General features: G+C 35.4%; 1 protein-coding gene across 1 annotated transcript in view; it reads right to left on the bottom strand.

Moving 5' to 3' along the window:
- haf (leucine-rich repeat and fibronectin type-III domain-containing protein hattifattener) overlaps positions 1 to 10,452 on the bottom strand; it is a 58,123-nt gene extending 47,671 nt beyond the window's left edge. Inside the window, exons 1-2 of the mRNA XM_070995255.1 lie at positions 10,349 to 10,452; positions 8,426 to 8,799 (exon numbers count right to left, since the gene is read on the bottom strand). The gene's annotated coding sequence lies outside the window, so the exon portion shown is untranslated. The remainder of the gene's footprint in view (positions 1 to 8,425; positions 8,800 to 10,348) is intronic.
- Between the last annotated feature and the right edge of the window lie 15,959 nt (positions 10,453 to 26,411).

Raw genomic sequence — 26,411 nt, 5'->3', positions numbered from 1 at the left:
TTGGATTCGCATAATTTTTCCCGACAGTTTTTATTTTGTTTTTCATTTTCTAAAACCCAACTCAACTCATTTAAATTGGTTTAAATCTAAGACTTTGGCCAACAGTTTGCTTTATTTGCTAACTTTTTGGTATTTGTACTTCATTAAAATGGGTCTGTTTTTGCTCGACTCTAGTATGTGGCAAGGTGAGCCAGGAAATAAATTAAATACGATAAAGCCACCGAGAATTGCTGACTTAATTGTTGCGTATACGCAGCGTTGCACAATGCACTTCAGGTTGGGGTTCAACCAAAGCCGCTTAGCCTTTGTTTTATTTTGTTTGTTGGTCTGTGCAATTGCAATGGGTTTTAGTCGATTCGCTTGGTATTTGGTATTGGATTGTTTCGATTTGCGTTGGCCATTGTTGTGCTTTGTTCTGGATCTCGATTAAATGTCGTTGGTTTAACTTATGAATACTGCATGCAGTTAACTGGCCGGTGCTTTGGTCTTTACATATTAAATGGTGGTCGAACAAGTCACCAATTTGCTATTGGCCATTTTGCACATAATAACTGCTAATTATTATTTGCCTTAGGTTATTAATTTAGTGCTTATTTAGTGGTTATAGCACGCTTTGTCGTTTATTTTTCGGACTCTTTAAAATAATCGGTCTTATCAACTTACATGGTATTTTAAGAAATTGAGTTGGTTTTTGTATAAATCATAGGGCAAATAAAATAAATTACAAAGTCTCCAAAAATGATTTAATTAGTATAAAATTATTTATGATTTTATATACATAGTTTACAATACCTTAAGCATTTTTCTAAGTATCTAAATGTTGGTACTTATTGTGATGAGACTTTTGTATTTAATGAAGATCCTGACTATTTTGTTGGCTTAATATCTGACTACAGGAAAGTGATAAACCCGATTTACCCGGAAAATTAACTTAACGGATCATTGTTTTCTTTTCCCATTGTATCGTATTACCTTTTTTATCGTGTCCAAAAAAAATGATCCTAAATCCAATGTCCATTAGATTGTCGATTATTTTTGGGTAGTTTATTGCCATAGCTGTTTCCTCCATTTATTGGCTTTTCTCATCACTCGGCCCCCCTATTTCACTTATCTGCTAATTAACTAATTGGCACAGCCAAATCCAATTGCAATTCGCCGAATCGAAGAACAGAATAGCGTGGCCAGCTAATTGTGGCCTCCAAGAGGATGGATAGATATATGGTTATGGAAATGGAATCGGAATTGGAGGCGTAACGGGAAATGGGATCGTAACGGGAATAGGCCCGACTCAATACGCTGATTGATTGTGAATAATCAATGGGTCGGTGGTTATGAATCGGTGGGGCTATATGTACAGTGCCTGGATGCATAACTAAATTAGGCAATGCCCGTGAACGTGAGGGGCATTTTAGATTTCAGATAGCACATACATATGTATGTGAGCCCTCTCTACTTCTTCGTCTGAACAAATCTAATCCGAGTTATGTAATAAAAGAACCGACAAAGTCCGGTGAAATATTAAGCAGTCAGCAGTCGCCATTTCTGTCTGGGTGCATCTATAACCATCCCGTGGTGGAGAAATGGGGCACAATGAAATGAAATATGAGTACGGGGATTCCCCCGTTAACTTGGCCAAGCGAATTGTCAGCGAAAAATGTTTTTTTTTTGGCAATGAAATGGCGTGCAAGGACTTCCCCCCGTCGGAAGGAAGGCGAAATGGCCACCTTAATGATAAAACACCCAGCAGACAGTGTTGGCCAAGAGTTCCCAGCCACCTTGAAACGAAGTACTGGAAAGCACTGCAAGTGGAGATAAACTTAATCGAGCGACTGTATGCGGGCTGACAAAGCGACGAACATGGATAAGTAAGCATAACAAAGGCAGTTAGTTTTGCTGATGTGACAAGCTCCATTTATTCACACGAATTTAATACTAAGATTGTAGAGTTATTGTTCATTATTATATAGTTAATTTGGGGAATTTATGGTTGTAGATTAGTGAGTCAAATGGGAAAAAATTATATGTCCTATGATTTATTTTATAAAACTAGTTACAAGGATTTTAGGATGTTATTTCAACCAAAATACCTTTATTTCTATAATTTAAAAAGCCATTAAAATACGTTTTAGATTGTATAGAGTTTACCAAAGGATTTTCGTAATGCGGCTAATTGAAATCGCAATTAGCTGAAACATTTTGAGCTCCACTCTATGGGTTCTATCTTTCCCCACTCTCGACCTCTTTTTTCATTTGGCCCTGTGTGTGGCTCTCTAATTAACACGCTTTTTTAATTATTAATTGCTGAACTTAATTTATAGGCAACACTGGAGACCCCAAGCGAACATCCTCCCAGTAAAAACCAAAGGGGAAACCATTTAACCCCGCCTCGTAGGCAAAGGCACAAATTGCAATTTGTTTCAAGTGTCCTGGCGGCAGGACAAAGTTTCTTCTTATGCTTTTGTGTGTCCTTGGAGGAAGTGGAAAAGTGGGTGGTTGGGGGACAAACTGGGGGTAAAACTATCTGCTAACTGTGATTTTTGTGCCTCAAAAAGTTGCAATTTGTCTTTTTACCTTTGCTCTATCGCCGCCTTTGTTGCTTTTCTTTATTTCTTGTTCTGCTTTCAGCTTTTTTTTTTTTCGTTTTTTTGCTGAAAAATAAATTGAATTGTAAGTTGAAAGTTTTGCCATATGGATTGCAGCCCTACAATTTTGTGGGGTTTCTTCTCCATTTTATTTGAAAATTAATTAAGTGTATGCAGTCAGCATAACGGCTGCCTTCCCAAGAACCGTAACCATTTTCACTTCAGCGTTTTCATTTTCATTCTGATTTATTGATACAGACCACAAATTTTAAGTTCTTTTATCCATTCTCACCGTTTTCTTTTGGGGGATTATCCAAAATGAAATGAATTAATATAATGCAAATGAGCCACAGTATAAACTGTGTGGCAGAGAAACAGAAGAGAGATAGCAGATAACAAAGCTACAAAGTTTTTCATTTGGCTTTTCTTGTTTCCATTTTTTGTTTTTCTTACCTCGATGAAGGGAAATGCCCTGCAGCATATTCTAGATTGGTAGATGGATAAATGGATGATGCAGCTGCACTTTTTTCGGAAAGAGTGACTTTTGAAATAGCCCCCGGCGATAGACTTTTCTTTTAATGAGAGGGGGAGTGATATAAAACAATGGTCAGAGGGTTGTAATAAATTGTATTTAAGATAATACTATTGTTTTAGATCAGACAAAATAATAAAAGATAATGAATATTATAACATTAGAAATAATAAAACCTATTTTGTTAATAATCTTGTTATTTAATACGGCATTCCATAAAAAATATTATAGGCAATTTGGTTCTTTAAAATGTTATTAGTTGTTAATTCTGCTACTTAGTTGTTATTAGATGTTAGAAATGGATTCCTGGTGGCTTTAAGTACTACGAATACTTTTGTTATGGTTCCTATAAAACTGCATGGTTAACCCGGCTTAAACGAGTTTAAGTTGACTATTTCCAAGCATTAAAAATTTAACAAGAAAAAAACCGTTTAGTTGAGCTTAATAGTTGCCATAAAAGTTTCAATTTCGTTTGAAAGAAAAAAGTTAAATTGTTCGTTTATTTTGGTTTTATAGATGAACCGTAAAAGAGTAATTTTCTCGTGCCCTGTTCACATATAAAAGATGTATTTCTCCGCTGGATTAAACTGAAATAAAAATAAAATCTAAAGCAAGACAAACATGGATCGCTTAAAAAAAGCAGGGAGCTAAAAATAAAATTTAAAAAAAGCGGTCAGAGAATGAGAAATAGAAGCAGATGCGAAACTGCCAACAGTTTTTCCTGAATAAAAGGATGGAAATTCCATGGCAACTGAAAATGCATTTTTCTGTCGCATTTCCTGCCCCAGCGTGGAGCATAGAATAACAGCAAAGCAACATAAACACGTGCCAGCCCAGTCTAATGTCGGCTATTTCCTGTTGGCCAAAAACCGTAGGCCAAAATGGGAAAAAGTAAAAGAAATGGCAGGAAAAACGGGCATGCATAAAAGCAAGCGTCACCGGCAGCAGTAAAAGAAGCGTGGAACGACAGTGAGAAGTTTGGTCAGGGGATATTCTGGACCCAAGTTGGGCCCTTTTCCCGACAGCTTCCACTTCCCCTGCCACCTTTTTCCCTTTTTCCAAACCACTGTGAATGGTGGGCGCAGCGAAGGAAATGAGGACAGAATAAAACCGCAGAATAAAGGGAGCAAAATACAGGAGCAGTCAAAAGGATTCGCCCAGGGAATACCCTTCAAGAACTTTGGTCTCATTACAAAAGTGTTCGAATACTTAAAAATAGCTTACTAGGTTAACGAGGGTTACATCTACTTTTCACTTTTACAGGAATTTATTTTAAGGCCAATGGTTCTCATAAGACTTTTAAAGTCAACATTAATATCTCTGTTTTTCTAACTAAGCTGAGTACTTTAAGTAATTGCCCAAAGTATCTAGACAGTCTCAAAAAAAGTAAATAAAAGTGAACTAACAACAAAAAGATGTGATACACAAAGATCAACACCAACTAAGGCCATAGCAACACTTGGTAACAAAAAAAAGGGAGGTGGTTAGAAAGGGAAAGAGAAATATGTTAATAAAGTCGGGGGATGGGGGTTAGGCATAGCATAGCGTGGTAAACGCTGGATGAATGACCTCTCTTTTTCCATATTACTCTTCTCTGCTTCTTCTAGCAACTACGTTTTAGTCAAAAACAGATGATGCAGATGGATCTTAAAGGTGCACTTGGGAAAACATGATAAAAGTTCTAGTTATCAACTGCAATTGGAGATTAGATAATGCTTACTGTTGATAGGAAGTCCCTCTTATATGATATCGTTATTTAAGCATTTTTTTTTTTGATTTAAATTCCGATAATTTAATCAATTTATAATATTTTATTATGACATTTTCCCTAGTGTAGACCAGCATTATTTTGCAGCTGCAGCGCTGAAAACTTTTTGCCCCTGGCCATCCTTCTAATAGGCCAACCAAAATCTCAGCTGTATAATGATGCACTGACAACTGCAGTTGCATGCTGCGTGTCCTGCCGTCTCTTTCGCTCGCCCTGTTGCCGTCTCTTTCTTTCGCTGTTTGTGGCAGTTACTTAGTTATGCATGCCTCTTCTACCACTTCTTTTTGTTTGTTTGTCTGCATTTCTTTTTCGAGTTCATTGCCGCGACTTATTCTTTTTTCCTCCTCTTGCTCTCAAACATTTTCCATTCGCCTCTGAGTGGCAGCATAATCATCATTATCATAATGAACACCTAAATCATTATCACCTAGCTGTTGGCCCTGTCTTCTTGACTCACTCGACTACCCTTCAGTTTGTGTTCATTAGCTTTGTAAGCCCCGCTTCTCCCCACTTGACACACTCCCCGATCATAATTCAATTATCTGTGAGGGAACCCCTCTGACAGTGGGAAAAATCTCGAGGAAGTGGTTATGACTTTGGTGACCAAGTTAGCCAAAGGAAATGCTTTATGACTTTTGGGGGAAACACTTTGACTTATAGCTAGATGGATTGTTAAGTTCTTAGAATGCTGAAGAACAAAGTGATGAATTGTGAGAGCTAAAGAATAAAACTGTATTTTATATCAATTTCCGAAAGTTTGTATCTTTTAAAGATAGTAGTTCTTCTTTAAAAAGGTTGTAAGATTTCTTAAAAGAAAAAAAATTAAAACTGATAAAAAAGGTTGGCTAACTGTTGAAAATAATCTGAACTGATGTATTGCCAATTTTTCTAATTTAATAAATAATAAGAAATAATATTTTTAAAGATTCATGCTTAACACAGATTACCGTGGGGAAATACCATTTACCCCTTCAATTACTATTCAAACCAATGAGAAAGAAGTACTCTAAAGCGTAGACTTTAGTAAGAGATAAAATAATTACCCAGCAATCAAAATTTAATTCCACCATTAATTGCTATATCAACCACTGTACCTGAGGAGTACGAAATTCGATGGAACAGGTGGTGGCTTGGTAGGCCGTCTTCATCAGTCAGGCACCCAGTTTCCTAGAAACCATAATTTGCACGCTTTCTTCTCAAAACCCAGACACGAGTCTCGAAAAACCCCCGCACTCTTCACTCGTCTTTCTCAAATTCTTGGCCATGGCTTTAACACATTTTCTAAATATTTTCGAGTTCACGATCAAGATCAACGAAAGAGAATACAAACTGTATGGCCGCTAATGAAACCGGCGAAGATGCTGTGAGAAGTAAAGCGGAAATGGGGGGACCCCTTTTATACTTACTATATATATAACATATAAGAAACCCCCTTCCCTGAAACCTTACACACACATTTTGACTTTCATTTCTTCATACACTTTAGACACTTTTATTGTGTTTCACATTACTTTTGTCTGTGCGAGTTGGTTTTTCCTCGTCTTGTTTGCCATACGTTTTGTTACTGTTTGTGTTTTTGTTTATTCTGACTTTTCCTGAATTTCTATTTCCAGCATAGATAACCATTTCTATAAGCAAAGTGCGATATTTCACAAGAGTCTCGCCGGAATCGAGTTGGCTACAACAATACGTTGCGCATTATTTCTGTTCTTTCATGGCATTGTTTTTCTTTTTGAAATACGTTTTTCTTTTGTTTTGCGTATTTTTGGCATTCCTTCTGATGCTTTTTGCAACTTTTCCTGGTTAACTTTACTCGCTACTTCAGGAAGAGTTTCCACCAAGGTCAGAGGCGTGGTGAAAGGGGCTATATTTTATGTTTAACAACTAAAAATGATAACATATGGCTTTGCATATTCCGATTTATTGTATTTGTAATTTCTTTGGACTAAAACCCCTTCTGGAAAAACTTTTGGCTACGCTTATGCTCGCCATAATAGTTCTGTGTGTGTTTCAGGGTGAATTTGCTTAGTACCAACAGAAGCAAATATAAATTGCCATAGATTAAAGTTGCAATCGTGACTGGGGTAAGCTAAAGAAATGTAGAAACGCCAGCGGAAAATGGAAGTCACCGGTGAGAAGAGAATCAAATTTGGTCTCAAATTACTCAAAGGAAAATTTCAATTGAGATAATAGGAACTGATTTGGATTCAAATGAATGGCAATGCAGCACATGGATGGTTTCGATTCGTGGAAGTCATTTTCCTTTAATTGATGGAAAAAATATTTTTTAATTTCATACACACACAAGATTTAATAAAAATGTATTTTATTATTGAATCATAAAGCAGTAGTGTATTTTTCTCTCTGTTTTTTCTTTGACAGACTTAAACTCAATTTTCATCAAGAGGAAAAAACCTTTTCTGAATTAAATTAAGCTCTTAACACTGCGTGGAAAACCGAAACAATGTGCCACGCTGGGCTCGGTTTTTCTTTTCTTTTCCCCATTTTCACACAGACAAAACTCGCGCCCATTTCCACTCGGAGATTTCGGTAGAAACTCGCTGGGCAGACACTTGTGCATATTAATTGCTTATTGAGCAGGCTTCCCTGTTTTCAAGGGGGGAAGTCAAATGGAACAAAAACCACCGCGGCGCGAGAGAATTGTTTGGGAAAATCCTCGTGCACGAGGAAAGCCTTTTCTATAATTCTTTATCAGTTTCAATCACTCCATCGCACCCTGCACTAAAAATAACAACAGTGGGCCCTCGTAAAGTAACCTTGGTTTTCGTTTCTTGAGAGTCTTAAGAATTTTCGGTGTAACAATCTTAATGAAAATTTAATCATGCACAGAAAATACTTGAAAAAGTTGTAGGTGCAAAAACCGGGCTGGAAAGTTTTAAAAAGTAAAAGGCTTTAAACAATTTTTTTTTACTCGGGCAGTTAAAAACGTTTTATTTTACTTTTTAAAATGGTTTGACAATATACTTGCACTAAAATCGTCGAATTTTTAGCCATATTTCTCTCTGAGTAATTTTGAAAATACATTTTTTTTATTTTACTTTTTAGGCCTAGCACACTGTTTTTAGGAAATATTATTTCTGCAAATTTTAAAGTACCATTTTTATTTAACTGTTCGAGGATATATAGACTAATATTTTTGTAAAGCATTTTTTAAAGAGCTTAACTTATTTTCCATAACATGAGTTTTATTTTTTAGAAAAATATTAACTGTGCATATTTAGAATAATTATGGTATTAATTTTGTTCCTACAATACTACAACTATTTTTTTCTCTATATATCAATCCTTATATTCATAAACACTTTGTAAATTACTTAATCAATTTTTCTATAAATCTTATTTTAGTATTCGAAAAACTGCATCTAAGAATTCAGATTTTCGAGTGATCACTGTACCGGGTCGCAATACTCAGTTGCGGCTTTCATTCATTCAGTTCGACACACCCGCCCTCCCTCAATGCCTCATTCCCTCACCCCGGCATTCATTCATTCATTCATTCATTCATGCAAGTCTCCTTCTCACCTGTTTGTTTTGTTGTTGCTGCTGCTGTTGTTTCTTGTTCGCCGTCTCCCTCCCACGAAGTCGTCCTGTCTCTTTCGTTCGCGTGCTGAAACAAGCGTTTTCCGGCCAAAAGGTAGATTTTCTTTCTTTTTTTTTTTAGGAGGGGTGTCAGAGGTCGCGGGTTCGGTGGTTCGGTAGAACCTTTGTTGCAGCCACTTGTGCGCCTCTCCCTGCTTTTTTCCTTTTTTTTTTGTTGTTCGTCACTTGGCCCTTTACTGGTTGACAAAATGCCAAACGCTTGAAATTCCTTTATATCCGTTTTTTTTTATTTTCCCCCCGGTTTTATATTCGAATTTTTTCAGTTATCGCGCGGTTTTAAAATTTGGTTTATTTCTCTGTGTTTGATCAAAATGAAGGGGAAAAAAAGGGAAAAACTTAATGCTGTTACCGCTGCTGTTTGCTGTTTTTTTATTTTGGTTGTGTTGTTAACCTTTTCCGTTCTGTGCACGTGTTTGATTTTCCCTTTTGGCGTTGTTGCTGCTCTCGGGTTTATGGCAACCTGTTTGCCACCGGAATGTTTTCGTGTGGTTTTCCCAAAGAATGAAAACTCGGCAGGAATGCTACGAGTAATAATTATGATTGCATTCGAAAATTTTAGTAATTTCCGCTCTCATTTTTTTGGCCTTTAATTTATGAACCAATATTTATGTTGGTGAGCATTTATGAAAGGGAATTTTTTAGTTGGTTTTCAGCTTTGGTTTTTATTTTGATTATCTTTGGCATAATTTTAATGCAAATGGAAAGAAGAAATTAAACCAATGTAACACTTTTTAAAATTAAGTAAATCAATGCAAAGCGAATTTAAATAAAAGTAACTTATGAGTTAATGTGGAAATAACAAATACAAATATTTTTGAAAGGGTTTGCATTTTCAACACTTAAATACTATTTAAAACACAATAATGGCATTAAAATTGATTAAATGTTGAATCAATTTTATTGTTCTTTAGCTAAATAATTAAAGAACAATTTCTATAATTTAGTTAAAAGATAAGGAAAATGCATTTCGTATTTCCGAAATAAATAACCTTTAATTTATGGTATCAATAAATAAGAATTAACTGTCTGCCAAAAATCTACACTGTTCACACATTAAATTATTATTTTAATTTATAGGCATTCAATTACGAAGAAATACAATTCCTGTGTGCCACATAATTATATGCAAACAAGCCGCCAAAGGTTTTTCGTTTTATTTACACTTCTGACTGAAGTGTTTATCCAATTTTGCGCAACAATTTAAACAACAAATAAACAAATCAATTAACGGATTTAATACATTTCTGTTGGTTTCGCTGGAAGAAGAAGTCGGTCAATCTGTAAAAGTCTGGCTTTAAATTTAATTAAGCCTTCCACTGCCAGTTACTGGTTTTTGTTTCTAAGATCTTTTTTTCTCTTGATTTATTTAGTAGCCAAAGATGGAGAGACTAGGTAGTCAGGTATATGTGTACCATACGATGGATTCTCTGGCTTTCTAAACCCAGATGATGCACGCTCCGTTGGCGCTGCCCACTCGAGAGCAGCAACAACAACAACCAACTAGACCCGCCGCCTAACGGTAAACCAAATGAAAAACTTCTATTGATAGAGTCTCTTCTTGGCCCATAGACTCTTCTTGGCCAAATCCACGCCATAGAACTCGGCGACGTCACGGCGCGCGTTCAAGAATTCTGGACCAGACCAGCTGGAAACCGTTGTTCGCCGTCGCCGCCAAATCAAAGCCAAAATAATACAAAACTGGTTTTCAAACAGGATTTTGGTGTTAACATCATTTTTCTTTTTTTTTCTTAGTTAGCATAGAATGCATTTTTGCAAGTGCAAATGATAAGAGCGGAAAAGCATGCAGAAATAAACACACAAACACACACACAAAACCGTACGCACTCTCGTGATTTTTCCCTCTTGCGTTTTCCCGGAAAAACTCCGTCGACGTTCGTAGCGCTTGGGCCTTAACAGGTGACTGAAAGCCAAGAATCGGGGCTCTGAAATCGAGCCCGGTCCACTGTTAACACTTAACAGCGACGTTTCCCGAAGTGAAAGCAGCGACGCAACAGAGGAACTTCGGTTTTTTGCGGTGTTAACCGGCTTTTAACCCTCTGCTAGGTTGGCCAACAGGCATTTCTTGCATGCCAAGTTAATACCTTATTTTTTGTCGGCTTTTTCGGGGGTGCATTAAACCCTCGCTAAAAGTCAGTTTTCGCCTTGCTTCAGTGGCCAGACATGCAGGCCAATTTATTGGCTTTCAATTAGCTAACAAAATTAGCAAAGTGCTGGTAATAATTTGGCTGCAGGAAGCCGCTGGGCAGCCATTTGGAAATTATGCAAAAATTAATAAGGCGATAAGTAAATAAATGGCATGTTAATAAAGCAGTTGTTAAGGTTCGGAAGTAACTAATACAAATTATGGGGTTTTAAAAAGTATTCAAAGACTTACTTTAGCATGTACAAAAAATATTATTAGTGAATATAAAATGTATATGGTTACAATTTAGTATATTGTCGAATTATAAATTATATTCTTATTTTGTTGTTAATAAATATAGTTCGTCAAAGCAATATTCGCTGGCTACTTTCATATTTATCGACATCTAAATAAAACCCGATTATTATATTATTTTTAAAAATATATCACAAAAGATTAATATACTAATGTTTTATATTGCTTATCTTATAATATTTCATCAGAAAGATATATCATATAAATTATATAAATAATATTTATATTTTTATTTATTTTTTCTTATTTTCATATTTTAAGTTAAATATTTGGTAAGTATTTACTAAAAACATAGTGTTTTACATTTAGACTTCCTAATTTGTATGTAATATCGTAAGATAGCCATGTTAACATTCCACAACATCAAACTGTTGACTAACATAAGCCACACATAGCCAACAGCTCAAACGAATATCGTAAGATCAATATCGTAAGGCTTGGACTAACAGAGCTGGCAACTTCAAACTTAACATAGACCACGCACCGCAGAAACAAAAACAATATAAAAAGAAAACACAAAAGCGAACCGTAGCTTACCCCCTGACCTACATGCCAAACATCCTCTCGAGGAATGAGCACCCACTAAAAACGCAACAAAAAACAAGGACCGACGCACAAAACTTTAAGCGCAACTAATTATGTGAGGGCAATATACGAGCATTTTTGCAGCTTTAAATAGTTGAGTGTTAAGACAAGTCCCTGAAATACCTGAATTCACTCTCGTTCCAGTTGGGCTACAAAGATTCTGCAAGTTACCCGGGAATTTGAAAGTTATGTGAATGCGTTTTTCCATAAACTTGAACTCACCACCTTGCTTCCTCTTTTACACTTTCATACTTCAAAAGTTTTTAAATATGCCAATCATAACTCGCAGTTTGCATGCATGGAATTTGCTGCAGGGATTCCTAAACTAAATACCAACTTTGAGTTATTTTCAATACATAAATAAAAATGTTTTCTGACTATTGTGTGTTAGAAAAATCTTAAAGAATTTATTTATTTAAAATTAAATGATCTGTTTAATATCTTTAAGTATATTACACAAATGCATTTGTTTAAAATTAAATACTCTGTAATGTAATACATAAAATTACTTTGTTTAATATTAAAAAAGCTGTATTATGTCTTTTAACTTAAAATGTTTATTATAAAATATTTATAGGGACTTTATATTTTCTTTCTTGATATAAATATATCAAATATAGGGGCCTAATATTTTATTTTTTGATAAATCTATTAAATAAAATTTATAAAAACAAAAATTAAGTTAAAATGCTTGTATTAATCGAGGGTCAATAAAATGAAGAAAATATTTGTATACCTTAAATTAAATTATCTAAAATTATTATTTAAAATTAAACATTTTTTTACTTAAAGCGATCACTGTTCCCAGTTTTTGTCTGCTGATTTTTGGCTGTTGTTTTTGCTTGGGTTATCTTTTTGTGGGCCTGAGTGAGTTGCGGCTGCTGTTGAGTTTGAGCCCTCAAGGCAGCAGTTGATTTTTTATTGTCTTTTCTTTCTGGCCTTTCTCGTCAGTCATTTTCCTCGCTTTTTGGCCTCATCTTTGCTTTCCGGTTCTTCGCAGGTGACGTGGCCTATTAGCAGCGATAAAAGTCGAAGACGCTCGACAACAAAAGGATATCCGGCTGAAGGAGCAGCGTCGGCAGGAAAATGCCACCAGCAGCAGCACGTGTGTTGCCATCCCACTTGCACCTAATCTCACCCTCTCTTTCTGCACGCAGGAAATTATGGCTGAAAAATTAGCACATTAAATATTTACACATACGACTGGGAAGATATCTTAATTTTGCAAACGTGACGCAGGCACGAGCCCTCCCACCTGAAAAATGTAAATAATTTCACCTAATCTGGCGGCATTAAGCTGATTTCATATTTAATTGCGCAAATTGTTTACTCAAAATTTAAAGCCAGGTAGCAGATCTCTTTCTGTCATTAAAGGCATCAGCCTTGCTATTATCAGGGACATTTTCCATATGTTAATTAGCCACTGGATTATTTATTTACCTTCTAATCTAAAACACAGGAGGCATGTTGATTTGATTTAAGCGCAAATACTCGTATTTATTTAGTCGGCATTTTGTCGGTTTAAATGCGAATAATTTGTATAATTGATAAACGGATTTTCGTGTTCATACAAATCCAGACTTTAAATATTTACAGCCTAATAAAGGTTTGCAAGGTTGTGGGCTTTTAAATTGTCGTGCAATATTTTACAACATATTCTTGCAAATGTGCGAAAGACCGAAAAAGTATGCTACTATTTTTTTACAGACAGCAACTAATTAAGGATTCTCTCCAATTTTCTTTGTTTCCTTCTTTAGGTTGGTTTTCAGTATCCCCTGTGGTGAATTGATTTCTTTACATGTTTTTGATTTCCACTTTTAATTGGGGATTTTTTCACTCATGGTTATTGTAAAGCAAAAGCTAATTACCTTTACTTTATCTTATTTTTTTAGTTTTATAAGATAATATATTATACTTATTCAAAAATTTGTTTTCTTTTGAGATTCACTTTTCAGTTATGTGAGTGTTTCACTTTAGAAACCATGCGTTTTGTGAGGTACCCTTAGACTCTTTTTTTTTAAGTTCTCATTCATTTTTTCATATTGGCTTCTATGTTACAAGATTTTTTTCCATTGTCCATTTAAGCTCCATTTCATGTTTTTTGCTATCTGGTTTTTTACGGTCTACTCTTCGTTTTTGACTTATGGATGTCAGTGGCACTTTTTTCCCCCGGCTCTCCAATCTGTTTTTTCTTTCCCTTTCATTCACCAGATCTAATTGGCTTTTAACAAGCCTTTCTTTGTCCTTAAACTCTTTCTACACTTTTCTCCCCTTACGAACTTTAAGTTCTTGTCACCTTTGACCCCGAGCAATTGACATTTTTCTATTCATTTAGAATACATTCGAATGCCTCACCCATTAATGTCAACTCATTAGGCGCCGCTGACCATAATCCCTTCCTAAAATTCTTGAAATTACAAGCCAACAAACAAATAAAAGACCGAGAAAAGAAAATCAAAAAACCAAAAACTCATTCCAAGTCCCTTGGACACGTAGCATCGCATAATTACAACTTAATCGCTTGACAAACAAAGCAGACGCCACGCCCCCACATAAACAGCAATAACAACAATGGAGGAAAGTCGGGGGCGGGGAAGATAATGCCTGTCCTAAGTTTTAAATGGCGACCCAAAGTCACTTTAAAGACTCCTCGGCTATTCGGCTATGAACATGCCGACTCCCCTTTATTGTCACGCCTTAAATAGTTAATAGGGAGTAATGTCAGCCGGAGGGGAGGTTGAAAAGTTTCTGGGTTTTATTCTTTGTTTCGCTTTTAAAAGCACATTTTGTTGAGTCCTTATTTTTAAGCTTGAATGTTAACTAGATTTTATTTTAAATTATTTACATATATTTTATAAGAATTGTTAAATAGATTCCATTTGCAAAAGGGTAGAAAAAACGAAATATAAATGGAAATTTAATAGACTAATTTATACTATACTTTAATTTAATTTAATTTACATTTTATTAAATGGTTTGAATACATTTTAAAAATCTTTTTCTTTTCTTTAAACTCTAGTACTAAATTTAAGCTTATGTAACATAAAAAAATTTGTGTAAATGTCAAGAAATACCAAGAAACCCACCCATTTTTTAGCAAAGCTTGGCATTTCTTGCAAAAACTATTTCCATGTTAGGAGACGACCCACAACTCCCGCAAATGAATATTTCATGACAATTAAAATGTTAACTCTGTCAAGCGGCACGCACATGACCCAAACCCAAAACCCTTCTGCATTACATGTCCGAAATTCCTCCCAGCCACGCCCCTTTTCCCACACACTCACACAGAAGCAAAACCCGCAATAAGCTTACACTTACACCTGCCGAAATCCCCCATACGATTTCTACCCTTGCCACCTGCCACATGCAACACTCGGCCGAATAATGTTGCGGTCAATTTCATTATCCTTGGACATGTCCACAGACACACTGGAAAAAATAAGTAAGTACAATAAGCAACAAGGTTAAGTAAACCACTCAAAATATAGTTAAATAACCTCTTAAAAGGTATCATTCAAATGTAGATAAAAAACCTCTTAAAAGGTATTTCGATGACGATCTTTTGACAGACCTTAAGTCTATTCATTTTGTAAAAAATATATTGATTGGAAAAATTGTTTTTATAATTATTCACTAAAATTTTTATGTTGTTTTGAAATACGTACTACATTTATTTTATATTTCAAGAATGTTATTTATTTTTTATTTTCACATTTCTTACCCAACTGTACATTTAATTATATTAAACAATTTTAGATACAGCAACCTTAAAAAATAAATAAAATTGTCTACAGTTATAAAGAAATTCTACATAAACTATGAAAATTATTAATATTTTTATCAGTGTAGCGTTGGCCCAATGAGCTACGGAGATATTGGAATTACGCAAGGATTTAGCGGGGCTTCTAAGCAACGCATGCAAATATTCGCGGGGCCTTAGATTGAGTTTTGCTCTGGCGACTCCCTTGTTGCATTATTACCGAATACAGCAGAATCCTTTATGGCCATGTAAGGACGTGCATGCATCACTTCATTAGGCAAATCAATGTCACTCGGCCCCACCATCGAGCTGAGTGAGTGGCATGCCTCAATATCCTGCTGCTGAGTTGCAGCTCCTTTCCATTAAGAGGCATCATTTGTCAAGGGACTCAATAGGAAAGTCAGTGAAAAACTGCAGGACTGCATCAGAAGCTGCCCAATTGAAAAGGATTCAGTTCACCCGAATTCTAACAATGAGGTGAATTGGACAAAAGAAGCGAACTCGTATGAGTATGACATAAATGAAACCTAAAACTATGAAAGTCGTTGGAAATCTGACAAAAATGTTGAGCACTCTTAAAACATAATTCTGTTTGATTTTACCGCCCCAAATCAAATGAAATTCCGCCAAATGTTTATATTGCCACAAAAAAATGCATAAAAATGTTAAAAAAACCTTTTTAGGCCATTACAAATATTTAAACAGACAACTTTTTAGCACTATTTCAGCAGCAATTCTGATTTACTTTGTGTCCTGATATTTCCACACCCCAAAAAACAGTTTGACATTCGCGAAAAATACCCGCTGAAATGCAAATATAATTAAACAAACCGCAGAAATATTCATACAGCAGTTCGCTATTAAAATTACACATTTGCCAATTATATTTAGAAAGTGGATGGTAAATGGCTTAAAAAAATGGCTATAAATCCTGTCCAATTATTTATTTAAATGTATATTTATTTAATGTGTAAGCGCACACGTGCCTGTTTGTGTTTATTTTTGTGTACATGTACATACCAATTATTTGGCCAATTGAAGTGACTTATTTATTAATTTTTCCAAGCGAAACAGGACGAATTTTTGTATTTGATTTCAATTTGCTGCCTGTCACTTGCACAAAACAGTGCGTTTCATAAGTCAACTAGTCCTAAGTTCTTTAATAATGTATTACATTTTAAAGATATCATTTTTTAGGTACTTAAAAAATTCTTTTAGAGACTTTCCAACATTAATTAAAGATCTGACTCATTAAACATTGATACCTTGAGACCTTATCTCCTTGACTTACACTGTAAACCTCGTATAAACTTTAATTGATTTAAATGTTGTGCTCACGATTTAAGTGACTTCGTTTTGCCTGTTGTCAATTGAATTGAAAGTGAAACGCCTGTCACAGGTAATGTATTTTATTTGTTCATAAATTATTGCTGTTTCTTTTTGTTCTTCGTTTTTCCTCGTCACTTTTAATGCGAAAATTATGAATAAATTGCAAACCAACATGGCGTATACATAATTGAGCAATTGCAATGCAATATATATGAATTATGCAAAGCAACTGTCCAACTAAGTGGAGTGCTAATCAATTTGAATTTCAAACTAAATTGTAATTTAATTAAGTAATATTTTCCATTTAATGAAAAGTGGAGAGAGCTGTAAATCATGTTAAGCCACTGCGAAAATAATTGACGCAAGCACTTACTTAAGTAAATAGTGAAACAAACCAATATTGACCTCTAAGTTAAGTCTTACTTATCTGTAGGCTTACTCTATTTGTGTGTAATATCTACTAAACAGAAGTGAAACACCTGAAAGCCCATCTTTAGACCTCACGATAACTCAAACTGGCTAATGATGAGCACACCATTTGCCAAACGGAAAACACTCTATTTTTGGGTCATGAAAAGTGTAGGATGCTTCCCATAAATTAAGGGGCCAAGTGCTAGGGATTCTTTAGCAAATCTGTTCAACAAAAGGTTGAACTAGAAATAGAAGCTAGCCTGAATGAAGTTAGGAGAGGCAAACAAAAGGCATGAAAAGGAAAACCCTATCAATACAGGCATATGTGGGTGAATCTAAAAACAGCACAAGGCATAAATGTATAGCTGCAGCAATAAAAGGATAAATGATGTTTGAACTATGTATATTTTGTAATGTAATATCTGAGCAGAAAAAATATAAATTTGTTAACAAAATTTGCTTAAGAAATATGATACTTGAAATGATCCATAATAATTTGTTACCTATTTAAACAAACCGTTGGTAAACTGTTCAATAACAACTGAGTTTTTAAATGTTTTGAACTATTGTATAATATTTAAAATTTTATTTATAAATACCCATTTTATTTATTTTTTCTAATACTTTTTTTATTGACTAGTGCTGTATTTTCTAACACTTTCGGATCCAAACGAACAATGAGACACAGAATTTTCCAACATTTTGCGGTTGCCATTGTTCTACGATACGACGCCCCTGCAATAAAAATTCGGCATATTCATGCCGGATCCCGTTCTGTTTTATCTTTATAGCCCCCCAAAATGCAGCCCATCACTGTGAGTATCTATAATTGTCAACAAATGTTACCCAATTCCGGAATTTGCATAGATTTTTAGACCAGTCATTATGGTAGGAAGCGCAGAATGATGATTATTGTGGGTTGGATGTTGTGTATGTTGAGCTCCTTCTGATGACGATTTCCATGTGTCATGGCAAGCTGACAGCTTTGGCTTAGTCCCGCTTTTCGCTCAGATACTGCTAATCGATTATGCAAAAATAAAATGGAATAGAATAAAATGCTTGCCAGGGCAGAAAGTAAAAGTAAAAAAAAATATAAAAAAATCAAGGCAAAGTTTGAACAGCAAAATGTGGGGACTCATCGATGGATACTCCGTAAAGAAATCGTGTTGCCACTCATCTTCCCTCTCCAAATGTTCGGGACAAAACCCCAAAGTCAATTAAAGGATTTCAAACCCACTTCCCCAGCCCATCTCCAATCCCCATTCCTCTAAACTTTATTTTGTCACACATCGCAGGGATTGGGTCTGTGCACCCAAAAGCAATTGGGTGAAACAATGGAAGGGCTAAACCACAAAACTGTATTGTAACCTGAAAAATTTAAATCCCCATGGAAGGAGCCAGAGGAACTTTGCGAGAAGTTGGCATTTTATATTCCATGAATTTCGTGAGGGTCTCTAAAATCCGATTCCGTTTTATGTGGAGATTAAAAGGTAGTTGAGAAAGAATACCAGATGTTAAATTGAAATCGTTGTTTTAGTCCCTGCTTTAGTACGAAAAAACGATAATATGGTTTATAAACTTGGAAATGGTTATATATATTATTATTGTCATAAGCAATATTCGAACTATCGTTATCCACATTGATATTATTATTATCCATATTCTTATTATCTTTAACCAATTGATATAGTAATTATCCATGTTGACTTTGTTATTATCCGATAATTTTTTGTAAAAGAAAATCACAATGCTTTACGATGGAGAAAATAAAATCATTTATTACGGTGTCTAAAAGTATGCAATGAAAAACAGAACATCGCATTGAGGACTAAATCCAGACAGAAATCTATACTCTTTTCAGCTCCATACAGAACAGTGGACACTCGAAAAGCACAACAAACCCAGCAATTTTAAAGCAGACAAATGGGAAAGTATCCATTCATAAAGGAAATGCAGGATGGACACAAGTGCTCACATGGGTAGTAAGAGTCGAATGATTTTTGTGTCTGTGGTTCGAAGCAAAACGTACGAATGACTCTGAATGACCGAATGACTGACTGAGTGAATGAGGAAATGACTGCAATGGACTGACTAACTGACAATCAGACCTCTTTAAGTCTTCGGAACGAGAAGGTGCAAAGCTATTGTTGTGAAGTGAAATGTTTACCAGATTTCAAGTCGTAAATTGATTTGATTTTGGTCATTTCTGCACACTTGTTTGTTTGCAAAACTTTTGCTTTCGGCAAGTGGCAAAAATTTCAATCGAAACGACCAATTTGTATGTGTATTTACCATTCCCTCAAAGTGTGGGCGTGATTGATGGTGGGCGTGGCCGGAGGGGCCCATTTCAGCCGATAATTTACGCTCAATTGAGCTCTGTTTGAACTGCTGATGTGTGCAATGCGTCTTGGATTTCCGTCCTTTTGTTTACTTCGATCTCTTTGCGGTTGCTCTTGGCTGACAATTTGTTTTGCTAGCTCTTGTTTTTGCCTTTACCCCTGCGTATTCCTACACATATTCCCCTCACCGGACACTTTGACATTTGACATGGCAGTGGAAGTTTTAAGCACCAGCGCAGCACAAAAAACGAAATAGTTGTCAATTAAGCAAAAAGAGGACACTCTCGAAATCGGCAGCCCGAATAATGAATGATGTGGTTGCTGTGGCCAAAGTTCAGGGCTTACAACCGATGATAGTTGGGTGATATATATATTTATTTGGGGAATAGAATGGGAAAAAAAGACTGCCCCCAAAGGACTATGAAATGTTGTTTGTGGCTGACAACCATCGAAGGACTGTGAGCAAACTAATCAGAGTGAGTGGATGCTTCAAATTTGAGCTCGGCCAAGGATTAGGATTACATTTGGATTTTTCAATTTGACTTGGGTAAATTAAAAGATCCTGGTAACGGTATAATTGATAGCTTACAAAATGTAACTTCCTTAAGCTCAAGAGAATGGGTGGCAATGGGGGTTGAGTTAGTAAAGGAATTGGTCGAACTTAAGGATTTACAAAACCATTAAGAATGTTGTGTTTGATTTATTGAAACAAATAAAATGAATAAAAAGTGCTTGCACCACTTGTGCTATTACAAGAAAAATAATACACTTTTAAATTTTAAAGTGAGTTCTTAAGGTATTTTGAAAATATTAAAATTGGTCAAGAATAAGTATCAGTATTTTATCAGAGTAATTTATCGATTAAAAGTGTGTTTATTTTTTTTGTTGTGAATCTATTTCCTAAAGTGTACCTTATATTCTTTATACAAAACCTGTCTAACCTTGTTTGCTTCCTTTTATCTACTTTAAACAGCTGGCAATGGAAGCCATAACTTGTATGTTAATAACCCCAATTATGCGCAGGAATATACAATCTTAGTTCCCGCCTTGCTCAACTCATGAATTTTTATCTCCAGCTTCCTGGGTTTACCTATTTTGTGTTTGTTTTGGTTTGGCTTTCATCTCGTTTCACGTTATGGCCACTTTTGGATGGTGCGTTGCATTATTACGTTCTAGTTTTATGTGCTATTAAGTGCAATATAAGCTAGCGAGCCCTTTAAAGTGTGCTATAATCTTGGCCAGCAAGGCAACCGGCCATCTCCCGTCTGTCCTGGTCCAGAGTAATGGCCAGTACTTTGGGGCTGCATTGTGGAGTGGATTTAGCCCCATAAACTGACTTTTGGTCCCAGTTTATTTTTAGCCAGACACACATGGACATTAGTGCAGTAAGCACTAAAAATATAACCACAATATTTCAAGCAACCGCTGGCATTACATTCTGGTTTGCTTGTGCTACAATAAACCATAAAATGCAATAATGTTATTAGCATTTAAAGTCTAGCAATATTTACATACAAATTTAGCTGAAAACAATTTCCTCTCCACAGTATTTTTTCTTTGTGGAAAAACCGGAAGCACTGAGCTAAAAGCCAATTTCATTTGTCAGTTTGTTGACTTTGAAGTTTTATTGTCTAACAATCTACAACAAATTCGATTTGCATAATAAATGACATTGTCATTGTTCGGTATACTGAATAATAAATTTAATAACGTATTTAATTTGATTTTTAGTTGTGTGAAGCACATATTAAACAATTACTCGTCGGTTGTGAATTTTACACACATGGACATTTTTGTAATTGAGAAACCAATTTTTATTGTGAGAGAGGAGATAAAATAGATTTCAATATTGAATATGAGAGGTAATTGATTTTATTAGCCGTCGATAACAGATTTAATTAATTAAAGGGATTATAGGGAACTAAATCTACTTTTAAAGCAGTTTGTTAGTTGTTGAACTTGGAAGTTATCTGAATAATGTTTTAATTCCTCTGTTCTTAATAAATTTACTTAAAATGCGTTAAGAGTTATTCGATTAAGTTCTTTGTAAACTTCTTTAAGACCTGGTTAAGACTGGTTTATGAACTTTTAATATCAGTTCCGTTTTATCTTCGGGCTAAGAGGGGGAAATGTGTACATGTTCCCTGTGCCTGGATAACTATATGTTGTACTGGCCGAGTTTGTGGCACCTTTCAATTCATTAGCAACTTTATATGGCACAACTTGGACTTGCCAAAAAAATTTACGCACTCTTGCCAAACTAGAGACAGTAGGAGAGTCAAGAAAAACAAGAAAGAAAAATATGTGTTGCATCGAATAAAATAAACTAAAGTTAACTTGACTTTTAGATGGTGATGGGGAATGGGTATGGGGACACATGGCAAAATGGAGTCGAAAGTAAAAAGCGAGTCAATGTATGCTTCTGTTTTTCTTACTAATATAAAACTTGGCATTAAACGCGAGCGAGAAGGGGAAAGTAGTCTGAACTTGAGAAGTCGAAAACTCCCGAAGAGGACTTATGCGAAATGGAGAAGGCGGCGAGGAGAAAGGTCCTGCGAAATGCAGGAGGAATCCTTGCTTGTTTTGAGCGCAAACTTTGGCGCTGTATCTCCTTGTGCTTCCTCGATTTTCCGCCCCCTGTCCTATCGCCCTGATAAAGTTTAACTAGCGCCAAACACAAACACAATACACACTCACGCATAAAGTGGTAAGAAGCTGATGGAATGCAATAAGCCACGAGAGCAGTGATGCCAATTTGGTCGCAATGCGGCCAAGTCTATGTATGTTGCAGTCTATGTATGTTACTTTTTAAATACATTTTCATATCATTGAGTTTTGTAAGATTTTAATCGAAATATTTTTTTAATCAATTGTTAATTTTAGCAAATCAACAATAGTAATTTTAAAATTGGTTTTGAATTTATACATAATATTCTTTGTTTTTTAACTAACAGTATTTTAACAAAATTCAAGTAAAGGCATATACTTTAGAGATAATTGAAAATAAATGTTTAAAAATAAAACTATTTTTCTTATTCTCGTTAAGAAAGTTTTTCTGAACTTTAATCTCATGCTTAAAGTTTTTAAAGACCGGAGTTCTCAGGACCTGCGATTTGTTGGCAGCACTATAAATTGGTAGTGAGAACGGTTGCATGGCAACGGTATGTGAAAAGTTTCTCCTTTTGCCTGTTGTTTGTGTATTTACTTGGAAGCCGTTAAGTTTCATTTCCGTTTCATTTCATTTCGTTTTATTACTTTGGTCAGTTTGATGATTTTTTTTCTCCCCATACTTATATTTGTTCTGTGCTCTTTCCGCTTTTTTTATTCTTGTTAGTTTTTGAGTTCGAATCGCTTGCGTTTTCTGGCTTCTTAAGTCGTTTCTCTCCAGTTGCACTCGAGTTAATTGAAAGCTTAACCTTTACATGCACTTACACCACTGTTTAAAGGGCAGGATGCCACGCCCCCTTGTAATGCCCATGTCAGCGCAATCAGTGCCACGCCCACCGGCAAATGATTCGAGTCATTCAGACTTCGTCACCGTCATCTTCTGTCTTCACTCTTCTGCCGCCTTCGTCATCGTTTTAGTTCTCGTTGCCAGTTTCGTTTTCCTTGTCTTCTAATTGCCGCTGACTTCTTAGTTTTCTTGGGAATGTCTTCTTCTTTTTCGGGCCTCATTACTTAAGCACGCGCTGTACGCGATTGCCACACCCTCAGTTCCACCCGCCCCCAAAAAAAGTTCAACAAAGATGCTTTTCGGGGTGCAGAACCAGCAGCCGTTTTTGGGCCCATTTTGGGTGTGTGCACCAATACTACTATGTACACTAGAAAAAAAGATCGCAAAAATTCCTTTGATATAAATCCACTGATAAGGATAGGTCTAAAACACTATTGACATTCTACAAAATGTTGGACAATTGGAACTTTAATAAACCCAAATTTAGTATTAAATATTTATCGTTGTATATTATTATTATGGTTCAAATTATTTTTCTGAACCATTATACTATCTTATACCTACAACAATGAAGAAGAACCCGATTTATTTGTTTATTATGGGAGGTTATTAATAACATTAGTAGTTTTTGTGGAGTTGATATTTTTAGATTTATTTTAACTAATCCTAAAAACATTTTACCCATTTTTTTCTCTGTCAAACTACATCAGCATCGACTACTTTGTCTGGCTCTTTGTTTTCTTAGTCGGGCGTCATCATTACCGTCAAGAGTCAGCCAGCAAACGTCTTGGCCCAGACCGCAATTTGCCTGCTAACTGCCAACTGACAACTGGCAGTTTAAGCCACAGACGGAATGTCGCCCACAAGAGGAAAAACGTACCGAAAATAAAAGTGGAATGGTTTTCTTTTTGCATCACAGTGGGCGGGAGATTTCTAGATAAAGGTCACATGGTATGTCAAGGAAATCTGGCTGACTAAAGTATTCCAAAGAATTAATTCTCAGTTTCAGCTAGTCAAATTAAGGGTGAAGAAAATACAGTATTCCTTTTATTATTTCTAGATCTCATTATACCAAATAGTGAATTATACTATTTTTATAGACATAATCTTGTTCATAAAGCATTAAGCAATATTAAACTCTGTACGACACTAGCAATTAACTAAATATTACACACAATTTGTAATAGCACTTATGTTTTCACTTTTTGGCTTGTTTGCTCAAGAAAAAGGCGTTTAAATTTCATTTTTGGCTGGATTGCCTAAAGCTTAAGCCGGGCCGAAAGTTTATTTCGTGTCAGAGATCAGAGCAATTAGTGCGAGCTATTAGCTGTCAAAGTCATTAAACTCGAAATGGTCTCTGGGGCGCCTTAAATTGTGACAAATCGCAGAGCAGGCCTACCAAAGAACCTGGGATGAATTTCTTAGTCAAGCCCGCCGTATCAAAGGCAATCAAAATGAACACACCTTGAACCAGAGAGTCGAGGCTCTTTAGTATGCAAAATTCTCCAAGGTTGAAGCTTTAATTAATTCGCACGCCAAAAGAGGAGCAGTCGTCTTTTCTGCGTGGCAATTGTATAATTAGTCTTTGGCCATCTCTGTCTATATCTGAACATCACTTGGGAACCCACACTTTCTTGGACACTCCTCCATTCGCGAAGGTGTTCAATTACACAAATGAATGCAAAGAGACCGTCAAAAGCACAATATTATATATTTTCCACGCACAGCCTCAATAAAGTCAAGTATGCCATAGCAAAAGGGGCGTGGCTGACCAAACCCCCCCTCCCACGAAGAGCCCACTGAATTATTTCATTGATGAGTTTGCTTTGGGTGGGCACTTGAATTCCCTTCTTGGGAGCTCTTTGTTTTCCTCGGAATAAATCTTTCGATGGGTTGGGCAGCTGCCTAGAGTCGTCATCTACTTTAAGAAGATGGTACATAACTAAATAGGTAAATATTTCTTCAGTGAAATCTGTTTGAAATGCAAAGCTCGAACTGGATAATATGTCAACTCGGGTGGAAGTAATTTCATAATTTAAATTGGATTATATTTCAATAAAATTGTTAAATTACAATTAAGCTAAATTGAAAAATTATTACAAAGAACTTACATATTCATAAAATAGAGATTCTGTTCTTTTTTGTTTTAGATAGCTCTTCAATGTTATCTTAAAGTTAACCAATTATTGTTTATTTTCACAATTTTTTTAATTAACCATTTTCTTTTATCTTTTATTATGATTATTTTTGAAGGTAAGCCTTAATCATACATTCGTACAACAATTATATTTAATCATACTGGTGCTTCTCCATCTGCCATCTGCATAATTTAGCTCACACGCATCTTGATTGCAAAATCAGACATTCAACAGAAAATTGCAACATAAACGGATGAAAAATGGTAATATTTTCGTTTGTCTTTTTCTTTTGGCAGACACCACCCTCGAAATGTAAAATCTGGGTAAAAGAGATGTTAGTGTGATTGTTATTACCGGTGGTATGGCAACTTATCACACAGCTTGCCGCTGCTTCTTGCAACACAAGGCGCAATTTGCAACACCAGACTCACTTGTCTATATAAACTGAAGATTGTACTCCGCATAAGGCTGTAAAATTTAAAATAGATACCTATTGACTTGAGCATTGTAAAAAATATGATATTTTAAGAAATTTGTACATTACATTTAATTTAAGACTGATTTTGGTATTTTTTTACGTCGATAAAATGGATTTAAAAGTATCCATGGCTAGCATTTTTAAAATTTCCACAAATATTTTACAGGGTACTAAAACATTCGTTAATACTTTAGCCACTCTGCAGACACGAGTCACACAAATAATAATAATAATAGAGGTAAAAAGTAAACAAAAAAGCCGTACAAATAAATTTCAAGCACTCGCGCGCCGCTTGTACATCTCACCTTTATACTTTTATGATTTAATATGGGAAAATGCTTGTAAAATGACCAAAAAAGAAGCAGGTGGGCAAAATGAAAACAGATGCAGAGACACAAAATGGGGGCCAGATTTTTGTGGTGGCAGGAGGGAGAATTTGGCAACACGTGAACAATATAATCGCAAATTGTTTTTTTTTCACCTCTCTTTTTTCGGTGTTGACTTTGCCACTTACCTGTGTCCCGAGCCTCGTATTTTTTGTTGCCTTTTTGGTCTGTGTGTGGCATCGTTGATGGGGCAACAAGTGTTGCTTTTGTAGCAACTTGTTTATTGTTTTTATTTTTGTTAGCCCACAGACATAATAGACAGCATTACTGATGGCCAGCAAAAACAGGAAACTTTTGAAGTGGTTATATGGAAACTAATTTTGGGTGCGGCAAAATAAAATTAGTCACTCATAGCTGGCTAATTTTAATCATGAATATATTTTTCAAGTTGTTGGTCAATTACCAACGAATTTTATGGGAAATAAAATAAATACTCTTTAGAAATTAATTTAATAAAATTTTAAATAATAATATACCTTAGTTATTAGAGGTAATATTTGGCAATCCATCCATTTTTGTTACCCTTTAATTGTATTCTTTTCAAATCAGCAGAATCCCTAATCTCGC

This window comes from Drosophila suzukii, chromosome 2L, assembly GCF_043229965.1.
Source record: "Drosophila suzukii chromosome 2L, CBGP_Dsuzu_IsoJpt1.0, whole genome shotgun sequence".
Taxonomy (NCBI): Eukaryota; Metazoa; Arthropoda; class Insecta; order Diptera; family Drosophilidae; genus Drosophila; species Drosophila suzukii.
This window is presented reverse-complemented; position numbering and strand designations above follow the sequence as displayed.